The sequence below is a fragment of the Pseudophryne corroboree genome, chromosome 7, assembly GCF_028390025.1.
Source record: "Pseudophryne corroboree isolate aPseCor3 chromosome 7, aPseCor3.hap2, whole genome shotgun sequence".
NCBI classification, from domain to species: Eukaryota; Metazoa; Chordata; class Amphibia; order Anura; family Myobatrachidae; genus Pseudophryne; species Pseudophryne corroboree.
Genome location: NC_086450.1, coordinates 203,213,355 through 203,225,912, shown reverse-complemented (window position 1 = coordinate 203,225,912; position 12,558 = coordinate 203,213,355). Strand labels below are relative to the sequence as shown.

General features: G+C 43.4%; 1 pseudogene; it reads left to right on the top strand.

The window, feature by feature from the left end:
- The first annotated feature begins 6,183 nt into the window (after window positions 1-6,183).
- Window positions 6,184-6,302, top strand: LOC134946400 (5S ribosomal RNA; annotated as a pseudogene).
- Window positions 6,303-12,558: the final 6,256 nt, after the last annotated feature.

The following is a 12,558-nucleotide window of genomic DNA, read 5'->3' as shown; positions in this document are numbered from 1 at the left end:
CCAGTTCTTGATTGCTGGGGACACATTCCAGCACCCACACTCTGGCTGTACATTTTACATTAAACATCGATTTACCTGTTCATCAAAATTTGTGGTATACCAACATATATGCCCCTGTGGGCTGTCATACGTTGGTAAGACCGAACGTATGTTCAAGGAATGTATGGCAGCCCACAGGTCAGCAATCAAAGCCGCGATCAGTAAGGGGGATAGCGAACAGCCGGTGGCTAGACATTTTAGCCAGGCTCGTCACCCAGGCTCGTATCATTACGGTACCGAATGATCGATCAGGTCCAACCCCTGCCTAGAGGTGGGGATCGTGGCAGACGATTATTACAACTTGAATCACAGTGGATTCATAGATTGGATACAGTATATCCGAGAGGCTTGAATGATCATATTGGTCTTGGCTGTTTCTTTTAATGTTTTAGTAACTATTTAGACCTTTTTAGAAATAATGTGGCAATTTGTGTCTATTCCCGATATAGAAAAAGTGTCTGTTAGCAGTCACTAGGTTGAGTAGAATATTTGTATATTCTCTTTATATATGCTCATTAGTGTGTTACGCTCTCTTTTTTAAATGGTATTAAGCTTTTTTCTCATGTCTAACATAGGGTGAATTGCTATTGCTATATTAGTCTAAATATTGGGTGTGTTGCTATAATGATGGAGGATTGCGCAACTATGTTTCAACAGTGTGTATCCCGTCGTCTTGGTGATGGGGAGCACAGTGATGACGGTGCCTTTGTGTGCGTCATTGCTTGAGCGCCGGCCGGAGCAGGCGGGTGACCCGCCTTTCCGGAAGATGCCAGTCACCGGGTGATCTGTGGCTGTTATAAGGTACGTTCATTCACTTGTTTGTATGCTGACCTGACGAAAGTGCTACATTAAAAGCACTGAAACGTTGTCATTACCTATGTTGGTTTGAATTTGATTTATTGAGACGCTTGGAGTGCCGTACCATCCACTTGCTGTTGCTATATTTATATATATATATATATATATATTGTAGTAGAGGACTGTTCCAGCTTTCTGCATATATATATATATATATATATATATATATATATATATTAGACATGAGCGGGTTCGGTTCCTCGGAATCCGAACCCCCCCGAACTTCACCCATTTAACATGGTTCCGAGGCGGACTCGAATCTTCCTGCATCTTATTTATTTATTTATTAACAGTTTCTTATATAGCGCAGTATATTCCGTTGCGCTTTACAATTAGAACAACAGTAATAGAACAAAACTGGGTAAAAACAGACAGACATAGAGGTAGGAAGGTTACAATCTATAGGGAGATAGGCATAGATACACAATGATAGATGCTACCTATTGCATAATGGTGCACCAGATTGCTAGGTTCTTAATGGGTTGTATGATGATACCCCACAAAGTTATCCAAGTGTCAGGAGGGTGTGAGACTAAAGAAAGACAAGATATGTGATGTTATGAATACTCTACAGAGGATGTAATTAGATAGGGAAGCACTGAAGGTTATGTGGGTGGGTCTGGAATTTGATAGGCTTGTCTGAAGAGGTGAGTTTTCAGGGAACATTTAAAGGTTTGGAGACTAGAGGCGAGTCTTACTGTGCGTGGGAGGGCATTCCACAGAGTGGGTGAAGCCCGGATAAAGTCCTGTAATTTTGAGTGTGAACAAGTAATGCGTGTGGATGAGAGACGTAGATCTTGTGCAGAGCGGAGAGGTCGGGTAGGGAGATATTTTGAGATGAGTGAAGAGATGTATGTTGGTGCAGTTTGGTTAATAGCCTTGTATGTGAGTAAAAGTATTTTATATTTAATACGGTAGAATACCGGTAACCAATGGAGGGACTGACAGAGCGGATCTGCAGACGATGAACGTCTGGCAAGGAAGATTCGCCTCGCAGCTGCATTCAAAATGGATTGTAGTGGTAAGAGCCTATGTATGGGAAGACCGGTCAGGAGACTATTACAATAATCAATGCGGGAGATAATGAGAGCATGGATTAGAGTTTTTGCTGTGTCTTGTGTAAGATAAGGGCGTATTTTGGATATGTTTCTTAGATGTATGTAACATGATCTTGAGACAGATTGAATGTGGGTAACAAAGGACAGTTCAGAGTCAAGAATGACACCTAGGCAGCGAGCTTGTGGGGTAGGGGTGATTGCAGAGTTCTCAACAGTGATAGAGATATCAGGTTGGAAACTACTATTGGCCGGTGGAAATATAATTAATTCTGTTTTGGAAATATTAAGTTTGAGGTGGCGAGATGTCATCCAAGATGAAATGGCAGAAAGGCATTCAGTGACACGGCCTAATACAGATGGTGACAAATCAGGGGAGGATAGGTAGATTTGAGTATCATCCGCATACAGATGGTACTGAAATCCGAAAGAATTGATTAGTTTGCCAAGAGATGTGGTATAGATAGAGAAAAGCAGAGGACCTAGGACTGAGCCTTGCGGTACTCCAACTGAGAGAGGTAGCGAAGTAGAGGTGGAATCAGAGAAACGAACACTGAAGGAGCGATTAGATAGGTAGGATGAGAACCAAGAAAGGGCTGTGTCCTGAATACCTAGGGATTGTAGTGTTTGTATGAGAAGAGAGTGGTCAACAGTGTCAAAAGCAGCAGAGAGATCAAGGAGAATAAGGAGAGAGAAATGTCCTTTAGATTTAGCAGTGACCAAATCATTCACTACCTTAGTCAGTGCTGTCTCTGTGGAGTGTTGGGCACGAAATCCTGACTGAAGTGGGTCCAGTAGGCTGTGTGAGTTAAGAAAGTGTGTGAGGCGAGTGTAGGCAAGTCTCTCCAGTAGCTTGGAGGGGCATTGGAGCTGAGAGATGGGACGGTAGTTACAGAGAGAGTTCGGGTCAGAGTTTTGTTTTTTCAGAATGGGAGTAATCACTGCATGCTTGTATAGAGAAGGAAAGATACCAGTAGACAGGGAGAGATTACAGATTTTCGTTAAGGTTGGGATGAGCACAGTAGACAGAGCTTTACTAATTTGTGAGGGTATAGAGTCAAGGGGAGAGGTATTAGAGTAGGCGGATGAAAAGAGTGCAGATACTTCATCTTCATTTGTAGGATCAAAGGAAGAGAAGGTGTTAGAGGGTTCAGGCAGGGAATTGAGCAGGTCACTTGCTGTGGAAGAGCACACCATTTCATTTCGGATCTTGTCAATCTTGTCCTTGAAATAGGAAGCAAGATCTTGCGCACTGACAGTGGCTGGTGGGTTCGGTGAGGGAGGGACAAGAAGTGATTTAAATGTATTAAAAAGTCGCTTGGGGTTAGAGGCTTGAGCAGAGATGAGAGATTGAAAATATGTTTGTTTGGCAGTGTCCAGAGCAGTACGATAAGAGTGGTAGGTGGTCTTATATGTGAGAAAGTCACTTGAACTACGAGATTTACGCCACTGGCGTTCAACTTTTCTTGAGAGTTTTTGTAAGTGTCTAGTGTATTTAGAGTGCCACGGTTGACATCTAAGTCTACGTGGAGTGTGATGGGTAGCTGGAGCCACTTCATCAAGTGCTGTTACTAGAGTTTGGTTAAGGTGTGACTCAGCAGTCTCTGGAGAGGGGAATGTAGAAATTGGTGAAAGCAGTGGTTGCAGAGAGGTAGATAGTTGTTGAAAATTAATAGCGTTAATATTTCTGCGGGTAAGAGGTGTCCTTGTAGACTTTAGGGACATGGAGTTTGAAGTAATGGAGGAGAGCATGCATGTGATAAGGTTGTGATCTGAGAGAGGGAAAGGAGTGTTAGTGAGTTCAGAAACAGAGCATAGTCTGGTGAATATAAGATCAAGGCAGTGGCCCTCCTGATGAGTAGGGGAGTCAGTCCATTGGGAGAGGCCAAGAGAGGAGGTTAGAGAAAGTAGTTTAGAGGCATGGGGAGATTGTGGACTGTCAATAGAGAGATTGAAATCACCCATAATGATGGTGGAGATGTCAGAGGATAAAAAGTGAGGGAGCCATGCAGAAAAATCTTCCAGAAACTTTTTGGGTTGCCCAGGTGGGCGATAGATAGCTGCAACACGCAGAGAGAAAGGGGTGAAAATCCTAATAGAGTGTACTTCAAAGGATGTAAATGTGAGTGAGGGAACAGGTGGTAAAACAATGTGCGTGTAACATTTGGATAGTAATATTCCAACACCCCCTCCTTTGATGTTACCAGGCCTGGGGGTGTGTGTGAAGTGGAGGCCACCATGTGACAGTGCTGCAGGGGAGGCAGTGTCTGATTGTGTGAGCCAGGTTTCTGTTATAGCCAGCATATTGAATTTTTTTGCTATGAAAAGGTCATGAATAGCTGTTAATTTGTTGCAAACAGAGCGTGCATTCCATAAAGCACATTTTAGTGACTTGGAGGTAGATGGGAGACAAGTGATGTTGATAAGGTTTGTTGATTTTATATTCTGTTGTGAATCAGCTGAATGTGAGAGTGGTATGTGGATGGGACCTGGATTTGGGGATATGTCACCAGCTAGTAGAAGCAGAAGAAGAGAAAGATAGGTATAGTTAGGGGAGGTGTGTGATAGTTTCTTATGGTGACAGGTAGAGGATGTGACAGTTAGTGTACATAAATAGGTTAAAAGCTCATGAGTGTTAATAAGAGGGGAGTGGATTAATGAGGCTGCAATGTGTACAGAGCGATAAATAACAGGAATAGTGAAGGACGATGTCATTTTATAGAGGATACCATGAAGTGCTATGAAGAAAAACAGTTTGTGGAGCATGGTGTTTATAAAGAGTAAAGTATAGATAGGAAAATGCTTATGGAAATTGTTAATTAAATGGTAGGTTTACCTGCTTTCCAATGTTTTTCAATGTTTGTTCAACTGTTGGTTTAACTGTTCTTTTTAAAATTTCCAAACTTCGTCTATTTCTAAACTCAGACAACTGCCCCATAACTGAATGCTAACATATACTAGTTCTAATTTACAAAGGCTTCAGCTGAAGCTAATTGGACATCTAATCAAAGGAATTATATTACCCTGTGTTAAGTAAACACCAGGCCATGTATGCTAATAAACTCCACTCCACTGACCCACATCTATACAAGAGATAATATCAGCTATAAGCAAGTACTAATATTCTACAAATACAATTACATACACTGCTAAAATATACAATGGTGTGAATAGAGATCAAAGTTATAGATTGCAGGGATCAGCAAGCAGAAATCGACATACATTTGAAAATATAGCATGGAGATGTCTGTGGGTTATTGCAGAGGTGTACTTATCAGCAAGCAGAAATCGACATACATTTGAAAATATAGCATGGAGAAGTCTGTGGGTTATTGCAGAGGTGTACTTATCAGCAAGCAGAAATCGACATACATTTGAAAATATAGCATGGAGATGTCTGTGGGTTATTGCAGAGGTGTACTTATCAGCAAGCTGAAATCGACATACATTTGAAAATATAGCATGGAGATGTCTGTGGGTTATTGCAGAGGTGTACTTATCAGCAAGCAGAAATCGACATACATTTGAAAATATAGCATGGAGATGTCTGTGGGTTATTGCAGAGGTGTACTTATCAGCAAGCAGAAATCGACATACATTTGAAAATATAGCATGGAGATGTCTGTGGGTTATTGCAGAGGTGTACTTATCAGCAAGCAGAAATCGACATACATTTGAAAATATAGCATGGAGATGTCTGTGGGTTATTGCAGAGGTGTACTTATCAGCAAGCAGAAATCGACATACATTTGAAAATATAGCATGGAGATGTCTGTGGGTTATTGCAGAGGTGTACTTATCAGCAAGCAGAAATCGACATACATTTGATAAAAGGGATCCGTCCCTGAAACGTCGACCTATCCAGCAATGTGTCGTCTATTTCTTTCTGAGTGCCTCCATTGGTTCTGTTTCTGCATGCTCTGCGAGAGGTTGTGCACCAGAACAAGCTGTTTTGATGTTGGACAGTGAGTGCCGGACAAAGGGTATTTGTATATATATATTGGATATTCCAATTGAAAACCACTCATCCCATGGGTTTTAATGAAGGCTATGAGATTGCACCGTTCCTGTGAAAGAGACTCCGCTGGCTGCATATTCTGTTTTTTACTTCCCACCTTTTATAAGCACTTGACACTTTAACCTGATGTATGTAATAACACTATATAAAAAGTAGCATGTCAATATGTCTAATAAACAGCAGACTACTGTGTTTTTGAGGCGCCTCACCACAAGATACAGTCATACCACACTGGTGGACGCCCAATCTCGCCCGATCTTGGAAGCTAAGCAGTGTAGGGCCCAACCAGTACCAAATGGGGAACCGTTTGTGAAGATTGGGTACTGTACATAGTGGGTTATGGTGGGCTAGAAGCAACTCCTGCAATATTGAGTGACACACGGAGTGTGTCCATCATACACAATACATATTACTGTTAGTGTATAGAATCCACAGTCTGTCAAATGCACATTTACCAATTATGCACTAATTATGCACACAACACAATTATCAAAATATGACAGACCTAAATAGTATCTCACCCTTTCTCACGAACACCTTTTTCAATATTCCAAGCACTATTATCATTGATGGACTCCTCATACACACTCTTATAGGCACTGTTTGTCGGCACCTTCACTATCATCATTGTCTTATCGGATAATGGTGATAAGTCCTTTAAACTATTTAATAGGCACTAATATACAGGCCTCATTACTTATTAAAAACTCCTGGTATCCTATTTAAAGAATCCCCTATTTCCTCTTGCAACAGTATACGCATTCCCAGGGCCGGCTCCAGGCCTACTAGCACCCTGAGCGAAAACATGTAAAAGCCCCCCCCCATTATGCGCGCGCCGAAGGCGCGTGTGCTCCAGTAAAAGTGGGTGTGGCCTCTGGAAAGTGGGCGTGGCCTCATAACTTCATATTATTAGACTATAAATAAATATGTTTTCACACCCCCTCTACGCACACAATTAGCAGCCTTACACATAACAGCCACAGTAGTGTTCCTTACACACAATGTCTCCAGTATAGTGTCAGATACACATAATGTCTCCAGTATAGTGCCAGATACACAATGTGCAGTGCCAGATAGACATGATATGCCCCCCAGCAGTGCCAGCTACACACAATATGCCCCCCAGCAGTGCCAGCTACACGATAGTGTTCACTTTTTAGGGCAGGGAGGGCACATTTTTAAGTTAGGAGGGCAAAATGATGTACATACTGTAATGCTTGGTGCTCATCTACCTACATGGCAAAGCATGGACAGTGCGCGCCGAAGGCGCGCTGCAAAAATTTAGGGGCGTTGCTTCGTGGGGAAGGTGCGTGGCCACATAATAGTGGCAATTCGCATTACACCACACAGTAGTGCAGTTAATACACACTGCACCAGGTAGAACCTCCTAGACACTTTTCGCCAGGCAGAGCACGTTAGACACTTTGCACCAGGCAGAGCACGTTAGACACTTTGCGCCAGGCAGAGCACGTTAGACACTTTGCGCCAGGCAGAGTACGTTAGACACTTTGCGCCAGGCAGAGCACGTTAGACACTTTGCTCCAGGCAGAGCACGTTAGACACTTTGCGCCAGGTAGAGCACGTTAGACACTTTGCGCCAGGCAGAGCACGTTAGACACTTTGCGCCAGGCAGAGCACGTTAGACACTTTGCGCCAGGCAGAGCACGTTAGACACTTTGCGCCAGGCAGAGCACGTTAGACACTTTGCTCCAGGCAGAGCACGTTAGACACTTTGCGCCAGGCAGAGCACGTTAGACACTTTGTGCCAGGCAGAGCACGTTAGACACTTTGCCTAGCCACAGATGCCTAGCGGGAACACTACATGATATGCTCCCCAGCCGTGCCAGCTACACATGACATGCCCCCCAGCAGTGCCAGCAACACATGACATGCCCCCCAGCAATGCCAGATACATAAATGGCCACACAGTGCCAGATATGTAGATACAGAAAAGCCCCCACAGTGCTAGATGAATGCCCCCACAGTGCCAGATAAATGTCCCCACAGTGCCAGTTAAATGCCCCCACAGTGCCAGATAAATGCCCCCACAGTGCTACATAAATGCCCCCACAGTGCTACATAAATGTCCCACAGTGCCAGATAAATGTCCCCACAGTGCCAGATATATGTGCCCCCACAGTGCCAGATAAATGCCCCCACAGTGCCAGATAAATGCCCCCACAGCCACAGTGCCAGATAAATGTCCCCACAGTGCCAGATAAATGCCCACAGTGCCAGATAAATACCCCCAGTGCCAGATAAATGTCCCCACAGTGCCAGATAAATGTCCCCACAGTGCCAGATAAATGCCCCCACAGTGCCAGATAAATGCCCCCACAGTGCCAAAATGTCCCCATAGTGCCAGATAAATGCCCCCACAGTGCCAGATAAATGTCCCCACAGTGCCAGATAAATGCCCACAGTGCCAGATAAATGCCCCCACAGTGCCAGATAAATGCCCCCACAGCCACAGTGCCAGATAAATGCCCACAGTGCCAGATAAATGCCCCCAGTGCCAGATAAATGTCCCCACAGTGCCAGGTAAATGCCCACAGTGCCAGATAAATGTCCCCACACTGCCAGATAAATGCCCCCACAGTGCCAGATAAATGTCCCCACAGTGCCAGATAAATGCCCCCAGTGCCAGATAAATGTCCCCACAGTGCCAGGTAAATGCCCCCACAGTGCCAGATAAATGCCCCAGTGCCACAGTGCCAGATAAATGTCCCCACAGTGCCAGATAAATGCCCCCAGTGCCAGATAAATATCCCCACAGTGCCAGGTAAATGCCCCCACAGTGCCAGATAAATGCCCCCAGTGCCACAGTGCCAGATAAATGTCCCCACAGTGCCAGATAAACGCCCCCACAGTGCCAGATAAATGCCCCCACAGTGCCATCCATTAATGATTCACTCAGCCGCCCCCCCAAATACCTGCGGCGTTGGAGGGGGCGGAGTACTGCTGTCCGGGTGCGGCAGTGCAGGTCCGGGTCCGGGTGCGGGGGTACGGGGGTGCTGGTGGGCGGGCGGCCATGAAGCCTCCAAGTCCAAGGTGCTTGAGTGCGCTGTGCACGCTGCGCTGCGTGGCGCCGGCGTCTGACATTAGACACCGGCGCCGCTCAGCGCGTATAGCGCACTCAAGTCACACGATGCTGCAGAGCAGGGCCGGCTCCATGTTCGAATATGGCGGCGCCAGCGCGCGGCGCCCATTAAGGGTGGCGCCCTGCGCGGCCGCTCTATTCGAACATGCCTAGAGCCGGCCCTGCACATTCCTCCTAATTATTTTAGATATCTGGGCAAGGGGAAGTATACAGCATCTTTGCGTTTAATAATAAAAGAAGAAAGTCTCTCCACCCATATATAATTTTTTTTTGTTATACCTAGTAGCATTACTAATGCTACCATCATAATTCACTTAACCCAGAATACAGGTTCTAATTTATGTTCTTATTTGTATCCTTTATTATGTATCGGTTCCTATGGAGACCTTGGTTGTTCCATAAATCCACGAAAATGTGTCTGCAGCCGCAATAAACTCCACGAAAATGGCCGCCGTGATGAGTGACAGCTTCCCTATCCAATAACGTTGAGGGACTAGCCGGGTCCCGTCCTCACAGGAAGTGGGGCACCTTCCAATAGATGTAACTGACGGAAGTGGGGAGAACACAGCGCGCTCGTCCAACATCCGATACCGGAAGAGCAGCTTGACGCGCATGCGCACATCGCCTGTGCGGACGCCGGTAGCGGGGCGGAAGTGACGCGGGACGCGTCCTGGAACTGTTAGCTTGAAAAAACACAGCTTTAAGGACTCGTTTTCTGTAAAAAGGAATATCATTGGACATATCTTCATTACTCCCTAAGCATACACGTTTACATTCAAAATTGTGTAGCTATATGTTGTTTGTACTTCCAACAGGAAGTGATGTCATAATTACCTATGAACACATGGTACCAGCTATAAATACAACCCTTGTTCATTAGCACCCTACCCCTTGATGAAGTCTGATGGACGAAACGCGTTGGGTGTACCTCTAAACTGACCCTCCATTTTTAAGATAAGCATTTCAGTCTTATCTTTTTAGAGTATTGTTTTTTATTCTCATGTCTTGTACTATATATACTTTTTTAATTTTTTTCTGATGTACTCTTAACATTATCCTATGCTTGTGAAATTTTAGCCTACCTTTTTATAAATTAAACGTAATTTTATCTTTTTATCTGAACGCATCCTGCCACTTCTTCATATTTATTCTAAACTCATTTGACACCGTTGGTCGCTGACGCCCCATCCCTCCTTTTTTCACTTTTAAATCCTAGGCAGCTTATCCCTGCCCAATCTATTTGGAGGCTAGCTGACACCTTATATTTATTAAGGAGTGTCTACGGTTGGGTCTATTAGTATAACCCTATATATACTTTATTCACATAAACCTGTGGCGCCGTACTACCACTATCTTCACCTTATTTTTGATATACTTTGTAAGGCAGCCTGGTGAGTGTGTTTAGAGGTCTTTCAGAATGTTCAGGGTGAATGAACGCACCACTAAACGTAACGAATGGTGCCAGAGAATATTTAATGAAGAAGCTCAGACTAATGCTATACCCCCACATGGTGACTTAGATGACCTGTTTTGGGAAATGGAACGCTTATTAGCCAAAGAGATAAAGAATTGGTGGGACATTAAAGGACTGGAGCATTACATCGAAGTTGATAGAATACCGAGAGGACTGAGAATCCTGAAACAACCCACCCTTGGAAATACAGATCCTGAATTTATTGAAAAGTGGGATTCCATTTTACATACATGCTCCTTAAATTTAATGAAACTTTTGATAAGTGAAAGGAGGAAGAATGTAACAGCCTTAGAAAAAGATATCAGGGAGAAAGAAGCTGAACTAGAACCCCACAAGGATACTGAGGATTATCGGGTGAATGAGAATGTTCTCAATAAAAAAAACTTGAACATATAGAGGAGGACGTCATACGAGGGAAGGAGAAGAAATTTCTCAGAGACAAAAGGGACTATGAACAAGGAACTATCAAGAACTGGAGTAGATTCAACACATATGATAAACAACAGAAAACAGATCAAAGGTACCAGTGGAAAATGATACCACAGAGAGTGAGACCGCCACGGAGAGATGACTCACCTAGAACACCGCATACTAGAACATCAAATAGATTCACTGCATTAAACCGCTTGAGATCCAATAACGAACAGGATTTTTTATCTGCAAGACAAGGAGCAAGGCCAAAAGGTCCCATAAAGAGTTCAATACACGAGGACGTCAAACATGCCTCCCCACTCAAAAGAAGGTTTGCAGACATAGAGGAAAACGGGGCGGTAGGAGGGAAAGAATTCAAGAAGAGAAACCTGTGAGCAGCAATACCATGGAAAAAGGAATATTCAATTTGTCAACACATGAACTGACAGACTCAGAACAATCCCTACTTAGTAAAGGATTGTCGTTTGCACCCACGGAAGGACTTAATAAATTTGAAACATTTATCGACCTGAATAAGTTTGTGCGTAAACTCACGTTGAAAAGGCATTTCTTAAGAAAAGAAAACGCCGCCATATCCAATTATGAAGCAAGCTCGAAATCTGGACTTTAACCTAAAAGTAAGTACTATCCGGAGGAGTCCAAAGGGAATAATATAAGTATATTTTATGATCTTGTGAAAAAAGACCTATGCGAAACAGAACCCACACCTATTATGAAGAAAAATCTCCACAATAGAGAGATAGAAGCCATGAAAAATCTACAAAAGAACAAACACATTGTTCTAAAACCTGGTTATAATGGATCGAGTTAAATATGTCCAAGAAGCATAACGACTTCTAGGAGATAGCCACTCCTACACAACTTTACCAGACGATCCAAAGGACATCTTCACTGAGGAACTCAGATCATTACTTTTACAGGGCCTGAGAAGTGATATCATCACAAAGGAGGAATTTTCCTTTTTAATGCAATCCAACCCCACAACCCCCATATAGTATTTTTTACCCAAAATTCATAAATGCCTGATCAATCCACCTGGGAGACCAATTGTTGCAGGGATAGATTCCGTTACTTCTAACCTATCCAAGTATGTTGATGTCTTTTTAAACCCACACGTCAGAGAATTACCATCGTTCCTCCAAGACACCACTATGGTATTGAATGAAATGAAGAATATTACATGGAAAGACTCCTATTTGTGGGTAACCATCGATGTTCAGTCGTTGTATACTTGCATAGAACACCAGAAAGGCATCGAAGCAAGTCGAGAATACTTGAATAAAGATAACTCCCTCACAGAAGCACACAGGAATTTCATTTGTGAATTAATGCTATTTATTTTAAGCAGGAACTATTTTAAATTTTTAGACAAATTTTATCTGCAAAAGTGTCGCACCACTATGGGTACCATTTTCGCACCAAGCTTCGCGAATTTATTTATGGGACAATGGGAAGAGAAATATATATATACCGCACAACCTTTTAAGGAGTCAGTAGTGATGTATAAAAGATACATTGACGACATTATAATCATCTGGGATGGTACCTCTGAGTCGTTTATGAACTTTTTTAAGATTTTACA